This window comes from Oryctolagus cuniculus, chromosome 20, assembly GCF_964237555.1.
Source record: "Oryctolagus cuniculus chromosome 20, mOryCun1.1, whole genome shotgun sequence".
Classification (NCBI taxonomy): domain Eukaryota; kingdom Metazoa; phylum Chordata; class Mammalia; order Lagomorpha; family Leporidae; genus Oryctolagus; species Oryctolagus cuniculus.
In genome coordinates, this window is record NC_091451.1 from 13,836,476 (window position 1) to 13,850,103 (window position 13,628).

Genomic DNA, 13,628 nt, shown 5'->3' on the forward strand with positions numbered 1-13,628 from the left:
CTCCAAGACATGGGCATCCTAAGTGGAATCTTAGCTGTTACAGCAAAACAGGGGGCAGCATTTTGAAACAGTATTGGGATTGGGGACGGAGTAAATTTGTTGAGGTTGTGCTACAGCCAAATGAATAAGGTCTCAGTACTTTGTGAAGATGCTTTAGCTCTAAACAGGTTTTCTTAGGTATCTTTCCCACAAAACTCTCATCTTTGTATTTTGTTTTTTCATTTGTATCATGAAATTACAAAACTGGACATCCAAAGTCATTCATGTGGAATAACTGTTAAGTTTAATTTTCTTTATTAGAATGTCCAGATACTAAAAAGAAACTTCCTAGTTCGATAGGGAGCTTTTTAGCATTTCCTTTCTGCTTCTCCTTTGCCTATTCTGCCCTTTCTCAAGATTGATCATGAGTTTTCTATTATATTTTAAGAAACTTTAGGGGTTACTTGTCATGTCTTTTATCTTAGTTTTTCCCATCACTTTTTTGTTTTTAACTTGCTATAAATGATACATTATTTGATTTCTAGATTCCTCATTTTTAATGTTGTATTCTGTAAACTCTTGATGTTTATTCATGTAAATAGGAATTCACTGCCAGTATTATCAGTTCTGAAACTTAAATTATGATTTTTTGATGTTCAGAATATTTCTGTTTAATTCTCTTGGTTTTCTTTGGTCAATACCTTCTTTGGAAATTTATGTTAGCATCAAAAATTAAAGATAACCCAGGGATAAATATCCTGAAGCATCTCTAAATGTTGTTAGATACCTAATGATGAAAGTTTATCAGTCAAAAGTTACCATCTTCTTTATAATGTGTATATATACCTTTTGACAACTCAGATTTTTCTTATTAATTATATATTTGCATTATCCTGCCAAGAACAGACATCCTTGTAAAGCACTTTATAAACTCTATATAAGTATGCAAATATTTAGCATTCTATATTGGATCTGTAAATATACTTCTTAAAACTAGCTAGATTTATCTTTTTTTAATTAATTACTTTATTTAACAGTCAGAGTTACCAAGAGAGTGAGTGAGAAACAGAGAGAGAGAGAGAGAGATCTTCCATCAACATTTGCTGGACTCCAAGAGGAGGGGTTTCCTTCTTTTATACAGGTTTGATAGCGTTTTCTGAGGCCTGTATTTGCTTAACCTCTGAAAGAGAAGAACAAAATTGGTCATGAAGAAAGCAGGAGAGGTTTTTGTCCACATCTCCTCTGTATCTCTGTCTCCAGTGCCTTGTAGCTGGCAGTTAGAATACCAACATAGCTCACTTTGCCATTTTTCAAGGACTGCAGTATACTCATAGCTTAAGAGAGAATATTGTTCTTGAAAACTTAGACATTTGGTATAATTGACATAAATATGTTTAATCCCTGGATGGACACTTAAGTTCTTTTAAAACTTACAGCTAAACTATCAGACGTGAACACATTGCAAACGATATGGTGTAGTTGAAGGGAACAATGCTACCAACTGACTTGTGTAAATAAAGGATTTCACTTCTCAATTTTTTTAAACTAGAAATCTGCTTTTTTCAAGAGTTTCAAACACAGCATTTACATATGTTGTGTCTACCTATCAAAATCAATGTAGAAGTAATATATATGTTTATTATAAAAAATTAGGAAATTCAGATAGGCAAAAAGAAATCACTGACTGTAACAGAAAACTACTAACATTTTCATATGTAGCCTTTTAAGTGTTCATAGTTACATATGTTATCCACACATACACATAGAATTACACATATATAAACAATAAAGAAATTTAAAAATCACTTCATGTTGGTGAAAAATGATATTGTAGAGCTAAGGAAACAAACTGAAGACTAATTCCACCATTGCAGAACTAATAAGTGATAGAGAACCAGTAAAGACCAGGATAGAGTTGGCTGAAGATTTAATGGCTTGGAACAAAAGCTTGACATAATCACAGTCAACACAGGGGTCAAAGACAAAGGTTAAGGCTTTTTGTTAACAGTGATGGAAATGCCACAAAGACCAGTCAACCAAAAGATCAATGGTGTGTGTGAGGAAGAGGACCCAACAAGTTGCATTTAACAAGTATTTAGGGAAGTGATACAGCTAAACTTCACTGACCTGAAGAACTGACTCAACAACTCAAAAGGATATATTGAAAATCGGTTGAGAAGTCTCAACATCAAATCATATCCTGGTTGTTAGTGAATGAAATAAAACCTTTGGTTGATACAAGCAAAAGCAAACGGTATCTGAGAGGAGGCTTAGACGGGTCTTATTTCTGGGCTACGGTGTGCAGTACTAGAGGAGCACTGTCAACACGATTCTGATTGAAGAACGTTGTACCCAGCCAGGTTGTTGAGGTGGAAAGTCAACAGGTATATATTCTCAAGGGTGAAAGACCTTGGAAAGGTCTTTGAAAGGTGAAAGAGTCTAACATCTATGAGACTTCTGAAAAAACTTGTGATTAAACTTAGCTGACCAAGAGAAGAATCAAGCTCAAGACTGTTGTGATAGTAAATGTATTTATATATAAAAGCGAGATTTAGAAACTATAGAAACCAACAGAACAGATTCTAAACTGTATACAATGCATAGTAAAACTAATAAATACAACAAAATTGGGAGATAGTTGAAAGGAAAAAGGGATAAGAGATTATTAATCTCTTTATAGCAGCCATTCAATCACTACTGTCTAAAACTTAAAGAAAACTTAAAGTAGCTTTTTTTTTTTTTTTTTAAGATTTATTTATTTACTTGAAAGCGTTACAGAGAGGTAGAGGCAGAGAGAGAGAGAGGTCTTCCATCTGCTGGTTCGCTCCCTAGCTGGCCTCAACAGCCGGAACTGCGCCAATCCAAAGCCAGGAGTGAGAAGCTTCTTCCGGGTCTCCCATGCAGGTGCAGGGACCCAAGCACTTGGGCTGTCTTCCACTGCTTTCCCAGGCCATAGCAGAGAGCTGGATTGGAAGTGGAGCAGTCAGGACTCAAATGGGATGCTGGTACTGCTATGCCACAGCATTGGCCCCAAAGTAGCTTATTTTAAAAAAAACATATTATTTATTTATTTGAAAGAGTTACAGAGAGAGAGGGAAAGACAGGGAGGGAGAGAGAGAAAGAAAGAGAAAGAGAGAGAGAGATAGTGTCTTCTATCTGCTGGTTCACTCCCCAGATGGCTGCAATGGCAATAGTAAGGCAGGCCAAAGCCAGGAGCCAAGAGCTTCATCCAGGTCTCCCATGTGGATGCAGGGGCCCAAACACTTGGGCCATCTCCTGCTGCTTTCCCAGGCCTATAGCAGGGAGCTGGACTGGAAATGTAGCAGCCAGGACTAAAAACCGGCATCCATATGGGATGCCAGTATTGTAGGCAGTGGTTTTATCCACTCTGCCACAATGCTGGTCCCTTAAAGTAGTTTAAAAGTAACATTAAGCCACTCTCTCTCTGAGGTGTTAATTATTTTTCTCTGAGGAACTTTTCACAATTAATGTATCTTAAGTGAAGAAGCATTAATCTAAAATTTCTTCAGTTTCAGTTAAGCTTTTATTAATTTCAAGTAAAATTGGAATGAATTATTTTTAAGAATTTTTATTTATTTGGGGAGCCAGGGAGAAAGCACACACTAGCGCTTCCCCAACCACTGGCTCAAAAATGCCTGCAATGGCCAGGAGCGAGCAGAAGCCTGGAGCAGGAACAATCCAGGTCTACCACGGAGTGTCAGGGACCCAGTCACATGAGGTGTCACTGCTGCTTCTCCTGGTCTGCATTAGCAGGAAGCTGGAGTCAGGAGCTGGACATGGTTACTGACCATGGTGACCATCTTTTATCCCCCCATTCATTTGATTTGAAAGGCAGAGAAAAAGAGATCCAGAGAGACAGAGATCTTCTACATGCTGATATACTCGCTAAATGCCTGCAACAGCCAGGACCAGACCCAGCCGACACCAGGAGCTGGGAACTCAGTCTGGGTCTCCCACAGGGGTGGCAGGGATCTGAGTATTTGAGCCATCATCTGTTGCCTCCCAAGATGTCCATTACAAGGCAGCTGGGTTGGGAGTGGAGCTGGTGCTTGACCCAGGCACGCTGACGTGGAATGTGGGCATACCAACTGACTTCTTGACCATCGTGCCAAATGCCCACCCGTGTGTGTGGATCTTATCCGGTATCTTAACTACAAAGCCAAAACACCTGCCTCCCAGAATTGATATTTTTATTTTAAAAAGTGACTGTAGGGATGGGTGTTTAGTACAGTGGGTGAGTCACCACTTGGGACACCTGCATCCCATATCGGAGTTCCAGCATTGTGTCCAGTCCCCTTTGCTTTTATTTATTTATTTATTTTTTAAGATTTTTATTTATTTTCTTCAAGGCAGAATTATGGAGAGAGAGAGAGAGGCAGAGAGACAGACAGAGGGATTCCATTGGCTGGTTCATTCCCCAGTGGTCACAACAACAGCCAGGGCTGGGCGAAGCTAAAGTTAGAAGCCTGGATGCTGTGCCACAATGTTGGTCCCTATTTATTTACTTTTAAAGTTTTGTTCCTCTGCTCCTGGTCTAGATTCCTGTGAATGCATACCATAGGAAGCAGCAGGTGATGGCTTAAGCACTTGGATTCCTGCCATTTGTGTGGGAATTCTGTGTGGAGTTCTGGGTTCCTGGCTACAACCTGGCCATATGGGGAGTGAACCACCAGATGGAAGATCTCTCTCTGTTCCCTTCCACTTTCCCTCCCTCTCCCTGTCATACTGCCTTTCAAATAAATAAAATAATATACATTTTTTTAAAAGGTGACTATAATCTGTTAAATTATCCAGGGAATAATAAATTTATATCTGTCCACCCATTTATCTTTGTATGTGATTGGTTGTCTGGAATGCTGCTTATTAAATGTTAACGCTGAGTTTTTTCCCAATGGTGAGATTTTTGGGTAATGGGTTATATTTTTCATTTTATTGAATTTTTATTCTGAGAATTGAGGGGGGTTGCTCCAGGGCAAGAATGTTTTAATCAAAGTAGTACTATGGATTTAGTACTCTGAGAAATGAATTTAGACTTATATAGTTTTATATCCTCATTTTTATAAGTTTTCATGGTCCTTTTCCTGTTGCCATCATGTTTAAGAGCTGCACGTTATTTTATGGGTGTGCTTTATGTATTTCTGCTTCCAGTCCCAATCTCAGTTTCTTCATCTGTATTGACAGAGCTGGACTAGACTAGTGCATCGCAGTCTCTCTCTAAGCTGTGGAATCCTACAAAAAATACAACAACGTCCATCTCTTGGCTTAGAAACCTCATGTGGAATAAGTTTCAAAGCTGTGCAGATTAGGTAATTTCGGAGGTTCATTCCATTTACCACTGGAAGGTATTTTTCTTTAGGATTTTATTTTCTTTTTTTAGTGACTGATTTCCTCATGTTAAAAAAAAGATCAGATAATAGCCATGACCTTAGAGATTCAGAGTTTTAAAGTAAAAGCAGCCTTTGACAACAATCTACTTTCCCTAACTTTATATGTGAAGAAACCAAATTTAAGTTGCTTAAAACTAAATTATACAGCAGACTGAAATGAGTGGGGCTCAGGCCCGGATCCCTGGCTTTTTACGCTGTTCTTTCTCCTGCAGTCCGCATACTTGTTTTTAAAGTGGCGGGCAAAGAAGATGACAGTTTTATCTCAACCCATTTCACGCTTGTGAGTGTCAGGAAACACACGGAATTTATTAGTGTTTATTTTCTTCTCATGAAGAGAGATAAGCCACACAGCCGTATTGCGCTCCTGAGCTTGAGTTAGAAAGGGGAGCGAGTAAGATTCTGGTGAGGAATAAAGCATTTACCTGTCAAAAATTTGGAATTTACTGTGGTTGCCGAGATTCAAAATAAAGCGAAGACTTCACTTGGCACAGGATGAGAAAGAAAGCCGCTGCAAAGTGTGTGCGCGTCACGGAGAAGATGCCGGGGCTCCTGCAGGCACCCAGTGCGGGGGGGGGTGGGAGGGGAGTGTTGTTTCTTTGTGCCTGTTGCCTGAGCTGATTTATTTAGTTATGATTTCAACATGCGTGCAAGGCAAACCCCAGAAAACATTGCGCAACAACATTAACCAGAACAAATGGTGTTTTTCCCTTACCCACCCCCCACCCAAGGTTTTTAAAATAAAACAGCAGTGGATTTCTTTTCTTTTCTTTTTTTCTCACATTGTTTAAATGGCTCTGATTATGTTTGGCTATTGGGTGTGTCCAGTTATAGAATCTTAAGTGGCAGTGCAGGTTCCTGAACAAGAAAGAGAATTAGAGGTGATGTGGCTTGATTATTGGAATGTGTAGAATGTAAAGTTGGGAGAGGTACCTTGGTCTACCACAGGCTGCACTTGGTAACAGACCTTCTTGTTAAAAAGCCCTATTATTATTGGAAATTTAATTTGGAAGCTGCTAAAGAAGGAATTTGACAGGAAAGAAAAACAAGTCACCTGGTCTCTTATTTCCTTTCTACATGGCACTTTGAAGAGCTATCTTAAGGTCTCAGTCATCCTGGTGTGGGTTAATGTCACCATTCTCACAAACGTGAATTGAACGCACATGGCACTGCACTGGGTGGAGCACAGAGAAGCGGGTTGATATCCTATCAAGCAGGTCAACAGAATCCCAAACTCCTTTTCCCACACATACTCCAAGTGCTCTCTGTCTTCACGAATGCCCCTGCCTCCCATTCTCTTAGCTGGGAGCTTACGTTTGTCTTGAGTCCTTGTATTCCCTTAGTCTCCATAACTAGTCTATCAGCAAGTCCTGCGTCCTCTGTCTCCAAAAAATGAACCCTGTTCATTCCCTTTTCCCCATTTTCCTAGTCCTTTAGAGTGCTACTTGTCTACTTCCAGTCTTTTTATTTTCTAATCTGTCTTCCACGCTGCTGTCAAATCTCTTTCTTTAAAGACAGACCTAAACATATTATCTGGCTAAAAAACCTTTGGTGGGCACCCATTAACATGTAAGAGATTCAGTCTAAAGTTCGTAGCTTGTCATGCCAGGGTCTCATAGTCTGTCCCCAGCCTACTTATTCTTGCCTCATTTTCTGCCGTAATTTCCCTTTGGTCCTAGTCCCTGTTTCCAGACACAGATATATATCTACACTGCATCCAGCAGCTTCCTCATTGTTCTTGAGCTTGCTTGTACTTATGCTGTCGATCATGCCATTCCCCAGGCCCATGCACACAGAATACGTCTCCCTAACTGATAAGCTACTGCTTATATGGAAAAATGGAGGAAGCAAAGATTTTCCCCTGAATACTCTTTGTAAAATAGGACAAAAACAAATGAATAAACAAATCAAAAACCAAGTGTACAAAGCTCCAAGCAATAAGTACTGCTAGGGTAGTGTTCAGATTACTTGTCCCTGGGCAAGCCAGGAGGAAGCGCTTGGTTCTGGAAGGTACTGGAGTCAGAGTAGTGATGAAACTAGTTTTTAACAGTATTAAATGACTACCTTCCTATTACTGCAGAGAGTCAAGAGCTGGCTCTTACTTTTATAGCTGGAGGATAGAGGAAAAAGAGGCACAGTCAATTCCTGGTGGGGTAAATAGGTTCAAGAATTAAGAGAAAACTCTAATTATCCTTGACTACCTACTACTATGACCATCTCTCACTTTCCAGGGAAGTGAAGGACTGATAGGAATCCACAGGACAAAGAGCCTCTGCACTGGTGTGGTTTAAAAATCACCAGGACAGAGTCAGAGTTGGTGGGTTTAAGAGAGTAAACTGAGCAAAGGAAAACAGCAGCTGTCTACTGGAAGTTAATAAGGAAGCAGAGGTCTTTCCCACATGGGTGCTTATCATGCTTCTCCCTAACCTTTGCGTCTTCCTCCTGCTCAACTTTTGTTCTGTTCATCCATGTGTGATTCTTTACAAAAATTACTTTTCATTATCTAAGTAACATCTAGGTTAATGTATTATCTCCAAAACATTCAGAGTACCTGTAAAGGCTGCTTGGACACTCCCCTCATTGCCATCACCCCTCACCCCAGTAGGTCCCTACCAACACCAGAATTTGACCATTGTTTTCAGTTTGGTTTTCAACATCTAAAGCCCTTTTTCTGTGCATTGATTGTGAGATAGTTTGGGTAAATAGGCTTATGACAGACATATAGTATTTAGGTGTGCCGGATTGAAGCAGAGTAACAGGTGCTCCAATATGGGAGGCCAGTGTTTGAGCAGCAGCTTAACACAGTCTGCCACAGCACTGGCCTCTGCATTATCTTCTAATTCTATTTTCCATGAGCATTTTAAGCCCCCTCATAGAACTTGTACATCTTTCCCTATTAGATAGGTGATTCATCACATCTTTTCAGCTTGTGACATGTGGTGTCATCATTGAGACTGGCTTTAACCTTTCCTCTTCTCATAGAAATCTCATATGGACAATTAGAAGGTGAGAGAGGGAAAAAAAGGAGGAAGCAAGTATTGCGCCTGATGCCTGATGAAAAAGGTGGCAATTTCTGGCTTGGAGAAGAATGTTTTCCTTGCAATTAGACTGTCTTAGAAACGCTAGTGGACTCAGTTCCCAGGGCATAACTGGCATTAACACCCACATCCTTCCCTAAATCACTGGCATTGCTAGGAATTAATGTAACTAGGACTTCATGTTATTTAGACATCTCTTTTTCCTGCTTCCCTGTGCTTAAGTCCTTTCTCCTCCATTGCTTCTGCTTATCACTTAAATTGCCAGATTCCAGAAGCAAATTTGCAGTCTATAAAATGAGGGGGTTAGGCAATCTTTTAGGGCTTTTAAAACTCTCAGGTTTGTTAAATTATTGAACTAGCATATTTTTCAGCAAATACATTTTTGACAAACAGAAACTTTTCTTTGCTTGATTTAGGTCATAGTTACTTGTGAGGATAGGAGAGTACTCCCCACAGTTCATGGAAAATGAAAATAAAAGATACAAGTTTACCTTGATGCAAAAAATTTTGAAATCCATGCATGGATTTTTCATAACGTATTTTCCACAAACTTTTTGAAGACCCCTCATAAATAATTTAATAATATTAAAATTGATGAAACTTGCACTATTTATTTGTCATTCTTTCTTGGAAAATATTTATAATGTTCATTTAATGTTTAGAGTAAATTTCTTAAACAACTTGATGACTGTCAAGTATTACTACCACCAAACTATAGGCTTAATTAGATTAGGCCACTATTATATGAGTTTCTTTCCTTCTTTTCTTTTTTCTCCATAAAGCTAAGAGTGCAGAACTGAGTCAGTGTGAAAGGGAGCCTCTGAGAAAGTATGTTGAAGATGTTTGCACTTATTCTACACTCTGTGTGTTCAGAGATTTAAGAGGTACCATCATGTGCCAGGAGCAAAGGGTTGGGAGTCAGGAATTAAGGAATTAGTCCCTGCTCATCACTGTCTCCCTTTGTAATTGTAGGAGCACTCCTTGCTCTTAAATTTTCCCATCTATAATATGCAGCAGATTATTTCTGACTCTCAACTTCCCCAGGGATGTTTTGTGAAATAATAAACTGGTGCCGGTTATTTTGTGCTCCTCAGTAAAAGTCTTGTACAAATTAATGGTAGCGAGATGATGGTTATATTGTGTTATTTAATAAAGTTCTTGAAACAGAGAAGCAGTACCCAGAGTAGGTCACTTAAAGGTTTTATTTCTCTTAGGCCAGCAAAGAATGTTCTGTGTTAGGCAGAACAATGCAGAAAACATAAAAACAAAGGTCTGTAGTGTGGTAGGAGCCATGCCCTGATGCACGTCATTCTTCCCAGCTCTGATGTTCTCCATCATTGTGACTCTGCCAGAATTCTGACACTGTCTTTGCTGCTGCTCTGCCAGATTCTTTCTAAACTGGACTTCTCACCTTTTTGTTATTTGTTATAAAACACGTGAAAGACTCTTTGCATCCTTGAAAAATGCCTGTTACTATTTCTGTTGATGCAAAAACACCAGTCAACTTCTTCTTTAAAGGAAAAACAATTGTTGATCAAAGGAGTTATTTGTTTGAGGGGACAGATTAAGGAGATTCATTCTTTCCTCATTGTCCCTTTTTTTAAAAGGAGTTTTTTTTTTTTTAAGATTTATTTATTTATTTGAAAGAGTTATACAGAGAGAGAGAGAGAGATAGAGAGAGAGAGAGAGGTCTTTCATCCCATAGTTCACTCCCCAGTTGACTACAATGGCCAGAGCTGCGCCAGTCTGAAGCCATGAGCCCAGAGTTTCTTCCGGGTCTCCCATGAGGGTGTAGGGGCCCAAGGAGTTGGGCCATCTTCTACTGCTTTCTCAGGCTATAGCAGAGAGCTGGATCAGAAGTGGAGCAGCTGGGTCTCGAACCAGTGCCATATGGGATGCCGGCTCTTCAGGCCAGGGCGTTAACCCGCTGCACCACAGCGCTGGCCCCATCTCATTGTCCTTTCCAAGTTGATGTCACCCCAAGTGCTGTGAGAATTCCTTAGAAACTTAGTGTCCAGTTGCTGCATAAAACTGACTTGATAACACGCAGTCTAGCTGCGTTTGTTGTGGATTTTCTGTATCTGGTGATTATTCTCTTATGATGTAAAAAGTATTAAACAATTATAATTTTTAAACTATATATGTCATTATCAAAGATTTGCAAGCACATACAAAACTGGTTCTAAGCACAGCCTAGACTTGGAATGGATTATCTCTATAGCTCAGTAGGTAAGCTACTGTGGAATGCTTCAGACCAGGTGCCGCCGAGGCAGGATAGTTTGCTGTGATATTGTAAGGAAAGATCTGTTCATTTATTGACCAGTTTCTTATGAACTTAAAAAAAGGTGACTTGTGTTTGGTTCATTCCAAATTTAAATTTGTTATATTTCTGATGCCAGCAGAATATATTTTTTTTTCTGTGTGCTCATTTAGTAGAGTTGATTGTGGAATATGGTTTTACCAGTTTAAAAAGTTTGCTTTTTGATTCTTCTATGTCAAGTAACCAAAAAGGGCAACTGGAGAGGATACCATTGGTTTGTTTTGCATGTCTGTTGTTTTTTCTTTTATTGCCTGCAAACATAGATTGATTTGCAGCTTTGTACTTAAAAATATAGTTTAATAGCATTATAGAAAATTTGGAAAATGGAGAGAGGAGAATGAGCTGGTTCTTGATCAAGACATAGTTCTTGGATTTCGCTGCCCCTGGACATTTTTTGTTCTGTGTGACTGTTGTGTGTTACACAACTGCTTAGGCCATCGTGCTTGGTGGATAGACTTGGCTATTTATTCTCTAGTTGCAATGTAGCCTTAACACCTTGTATGAGTCACATCACCATAATTCCTTCATCTGTAAAATGATAACAAATATATAATTTGAGATTTATTTAAGTTAGTAGAAACAAACCTTTTATTTTTTTAAAACAATTATTTAGCTAATTTAAAAGACTTAAAGAAGAAGAGTCAATAAGGGAGAGAGAGATCTTCCATCCCCTGGTTTACCCTAAATGGCCTCAATGGCTGGGGCTGGGCCAGACCATAGCCAGGAGCCTGGAACCTCATCTGGGTCTTCTATGTGGGTGCAGGGGCCCAAGCACTTGGGCCATCTTCCGCTGCTCTCCAAGGCACATTAGCAGGGAAGTGCAGCAGCCAGGACCCAAACCAGCAGATATGGGATGCCGGCATCACAGGTGGTAGCTTAACCCACTATGCTACAACTCCAGCCCCAGAAGCAAATCCATTAAAGTTGTGCAGAGGTGGCTTTCACTGCGAATGAATTTGAGATACAGGATAGCATTGTCACAGTAGTGCCTTCTTCTGCCTTTAAGAATGATGCTTTATATATATGCATTGCATGTTTTGCCATAAAACAGTGAGTGTGCTTCTGAGGTAGTCTGACCGCCTTCTGCATATTTTAGCTGGCAGTAATCTTAACCATCTTGTACTTCACATCTGGTTTATTCATGAGAGACCTATAATTAATTAGCAGTTCTTCTTGGTCTTGTTGTTTAGGGAAGATTTATAATATACCCTAGGTGGTGTCAGATAGCAGGCAGAAAACTGAATAGCTAAGCCCTCTTAGTTTAGAAAAATTGTGTCTCCTTGCTACCAGTATCGTTCAGACAAAATATGATTTTTAAAAAATAGTTTCCATTTTCCCTTGACTCAAATGACAGCTATATGTCTGAGCAGCCTATGATGCTTGTTCTTTGGTGTGGCTTCTGAGTTTTAGGACAGCTGGGAAGAATGCAGGCTTTACAAGGACAGGCTTCTGGAGTGTTCGGAAGGGTTATGCAAGGAAGAATTATTGGGCCAGGTACCTTTCATGTCTGTATCTGCCAGAGTAAAAACTGTAGAGGCAAGAATTTGAGTGAAAATATGCATATGTTATATTCCCAGGGAAAAATGATTTTTTGATGCATGCAAGAGTCCAAATTCTTGATAACCAATATCAAAAGAAGGTTAGTGTTTTCTGATTGGTTGTCAAGTTGCTACACACTCCTATTGCTGTGTCCTACTTGAGGTGTCATTATCAGAGAAACCTTGTGAAATAAATTTTCTAAAATGAAGCCTCTTTAATTACATCACACTCTGGTTTTATGTGGAAACTATCATGGCATGAATTGAAAGCAGCTTGGGCAACCTACTCATCTGGAAAATTCTACACTTCAGATCTTTTTTGAGACCTGGCTTCTAATGGAAAAGGCATGGTGAGAGGCTACACTCAATTTCTCAAAATCTAAATTTCCTTAAAAAACCTTCAGAGGACAAATTGCCTTGTCTGCATAGATCCCAACAAGGGTTAGGTTGGTTTCAGGACATTTTATCTGAACATTCTTCTAGGGGCAGGTCCAGCTAGACCCATGGGAATCAAAATGATCAACCAGTGATGACAGTGTAATTGGCCATCTCTATCAGCAGTGGGTAATCACCATATCTAACTAAGACTACTGGAAGGCCCACTGAGTAAAAGTCTGACTCTCTTCTCCCTTCACTCTCATCAATGACCCTGAGACTTAGGGACTGCACTTTATAGGTAGGCTTGAACCTAAGCTGAAATCTCCTCTGTGCTTCGAGGCAAACAGTCTGCCACATTAGGAAAGAAGACCAAAATAAAACTCACTTCACAGCTAAGAGAAACCATGAAAACTGTCAGTAAGACTTTTTGGTGAATTGGACCCTCAACGAAAGCTTGAGAAGTGCTTACTGCCGTCAGACCTACAACAACAACAACCACCACGCGTGCACACACACACACACACACACACACCTCAACTTTGTCTAAACTGTAAAGGTGGATTTTATGTAAATTGCTCATGTGAAACATATGCATTATATATTCTTACTCCTTTGTACTTCCCATTTGATGAAGTTCTCAAACTGTGGTTTGCTGGAGGGGGAAAAGAAGCCCAAACCCCAAACCACATAGGACAAATTGAATTACAAACCTGGTGTGGTCCTTTAACTCAGTTTCATCCAATTTGTGTTATTTTAGTCATCCTGGGTGGCAGCTGTTCTGTGTAAATGCCTACAAACATTTTCAATAGAATTTGTCCTGATTACAACTCCTTATGATTTGTGGTAGCCTATTTATATTTTAAGTGGTAAAGTTATAGATTAATTTGGTGTATCAGGACCATGTTAAAAGTTGAAATTTTAGTTGTTTCTTTTTTGAATAGACTTTTAAAAATTGAGCATCCAATGTGTA

General features: G+C 39.4%; 1 protein-coding gene and 1 long non-coding RNA gene across 17 annotated transcripts in view; one reads left to right on the top strand and one right to left on the bottom strand.

Annotated features, from left to right (window-relative positions):
* RAD51B (RAD51 paralog B) overlaps window positions 1-13,628 on the top strand; it is a 682,004-nt gene that overhangs the window by 124,709 nt on the left and 543,667 nt on the right. The window lies entirely within an intron of this gene.
* Window positions 982-5,953, bottom strand: LOC138847200 (uncharacterized). The gene is made up of 2 exons (XR_011384877.1): window positions 5,810-5,953; window positions 982-1,159 (listed from the first exon to the last, which is right to left on the bottom strand). It is a non-coding gene; the product is annotated as an uncharacterized lncRNA (long non-coding RNA).